Source organism: Lycium ferocissimum, chromosome 9 (genome assembly GCF_029784015.1).
Source record: "Lycium ferocissimum isolate CSIRO_LF1 chromosome 9, AGI_CSIRO_Lferr_CH_V1, whole genome shotgun sequence".
NCBI lineage: Eukaryota > Viridiplantae > Streptophyta > Magnoliopsida > Solanales > Solanaceae > Lycium > Lycium ferocissimum.
In genome coordinates this window covers 38424375-38426725 of record NC_081350.1, presented here as the reverse complement: position 1 = coordinate 38426725, position 2351 = coordinate 38424375, and the positions used below count along the sequence as shown (strand labels likewise).

General features: G+C 36.8%; 1 long non-coding RNA gene across 1 annotated transcript; it reads right to left on the bottom strand.

Moving 5' to 3' along the window:
* Positions 1-574: 574 nt before the first annotated feature.
* On the bottom strand, positions 575-1876 carry LOC132030638 (uncharacterized). The gene is made up of 2 exons (XR_009408069.1): positions 1660-1876; positions 575-877 (listed from the first exon to the last, which is right to left on the bottom strand). It is a non-coding gene; the product is annotated as an uncharacterized LOC132030638 (long non-coding RNA).
* Positions 1877-2351: the final 475 nt, after the last annotated feature.

The window sequence follows — 2351 nt, the reverse complement described above, 5'->3', positions numbered from 1 at the left end:
AATCGTGATTCCCTGAGTTAGACAAACTGGTCAAGTGCGCCAGTCTCTTCATGTAACATATTTACTTATAATCACTCTTTTCACTAAGTCTTTTCTACCATCATGACTCTCTAATATACTTGAGCATCATTATTTAGTAACTCTTCCTTGAATTAGTGAGTTAGTAGTGGGAGATTTTAAGATAATTCATAGATAGGGATGACATAAATTAACTCATGAAAATATCATCCGCCTAACCTATTCAAATTTGGGCAGGTCAATTTATTTGACTCAACCCATTTTGATTCATCCAATTCAATCCATTAAAAAGTGGGTTGATATGTAGCCCAAAATGACATATGAGAAATCTTGTCAAAATATTTTAAAGATTTTTTTTTTTTGTTTGTTTGATGTATTATTTATAGCCATAATAAAGATATATAAATTTTCTTTTGTTATTTAAGAAAATTATAAAATAATAAATAAAGAAATTAAAGATTGTGACCTGTTTTTTAGCTCATTTTAGCCCAAATAACTTTTTTGACCCGCCCAAATTCAATACAACCTGTCCGTTTGACACTCATATCCATAGACATAGTATAAACTCAAGCATTTTATATCACACATAAAACGTAGTACACACTAGAAGACCTCTCTTTTTCTTTTTTTTTTGGGGTTATTTTCTCTTAGATTTATTTCCTAAGGGAATAAACAGTTACATTATTAGAACGTAATACACCAGCACACAAACATAAATTCTCAAGTTCCATAATAGTTTCATAACTTCAGTAGCCATGGCTAATTTGCTTCTTATTTATTGTCATACATATACTCCCTAATTAGTATTAGGAGCTTCACATTCTTCCTTCTCCTAAGCCATGCTGCTAGGCACCAAACTCTGCATAAATGAATTAAAAATCATAAATTTAGAAACAAAGAAGAGAAATTTTTGAAGATAGATAGCACAATACTATGTATTTAAAACCTTAAACTCTAAGGGTGTGTTTGGTACGAAGAAAATGTTTTTCACGGGAAATGCTTTCTTGGATATGTTTTCATGAAATAAGTGGATTTCTTACTTATTTTCTAATGTTTGGTAAGTAAACCGAATATATTATTGAACATTTATATATAATCTAGGTATATCTTGAATGAATGGAGGTAAGGCTGGGGTTTAGGGGTCAAGGGGATAGTAGTGGGTGGGGGAGGGTGGCGGGATGTAAAAACTTAATTACCCACACCCGATGTTATACACCAAAGAATGTAAACTTTTTATAGGTAAGTGATTTAATGAGGTAATGCATGTTAATTAACCATGGTTAAATGTTGAAAGTTTACGTGCAGACACATGTTATGCATCTATTGGCTTGGTATAAACATGGGGTCCGGGTTATCAGTTTTTACCGTGCACAGGGTGTTTCGTTGTGAGTGAGAAAGTGTGGATGGCTGACAATCAGCATGTAAAGCCACTCGTGAAATTTGTTTTTCCTGCACTCAATAAAGAAGCTAAGTCATTTTTGTAATTTTTAAGGACCTTGTTTTCATAAAGAAAATATTTTAAAAAATAGTTTGACTAGCCAAACATCGCTCATACCAAACATACCCTAAACTTGTTACGTTATAATAGGTTATTTATTTTATTTTCTAGATAATTCGTTCCACTCATTTATGAATAATTACCTGTAGTTATTTAGCAGCGACGCTCGTCATCACTGCTGTCGCTATAGTCGCTGCCGCTGTGGTCACCACCGATGCCCTTTCTCCTACGGTGTTGTTTCTTGTAACCCGAAGAGCCCATTCCATAGCCACCATGTCCCTCATGTTTCTTTCCAAAGCCCATAACATGGCCCAAGGCAGTGCCCATTCCAAGGCCCAGCCCATTGGGTGTGTGTGTGTGTGTGTGTGTGTGTGTGTGTGTGTGTGTGTGTGAGTGTGTGTGTGTGTGTGTGTGTGTGTGTGTGTGTGTGTGTGTGGACCCAGGTTTGTGCATGTGGTGATCATAAGAGTGACTATTGTTGCCATAGCCCATTCCATGAGTGTTGTGGCCCGTACCATAGCCCGTAGTTCCATGAGTGTTGTGGCCCGTACCATAGACCAATTTCCCATGGCCCATAGTTGGCCCACATGGGTTGTGGCCATATCCATTACCCGACCCATGTTGATGGCCATGGCTAACGCCGTAGCCCATCATTCCAGGTTTGGTTTCATAACACCTGTCTTTCTCATAGTAAGATTGATCGTAACCAGAGTTCGAGTAAGTAGTTGCTTTTTGGTAACCGGAGGATTTCTCACAGCCATAGTAATCAAATTCTTCACCTTCTCCTTTGTAGCATTGCATTGAAGCCATGGTTGATAAAAAAAATTTGGAAGTT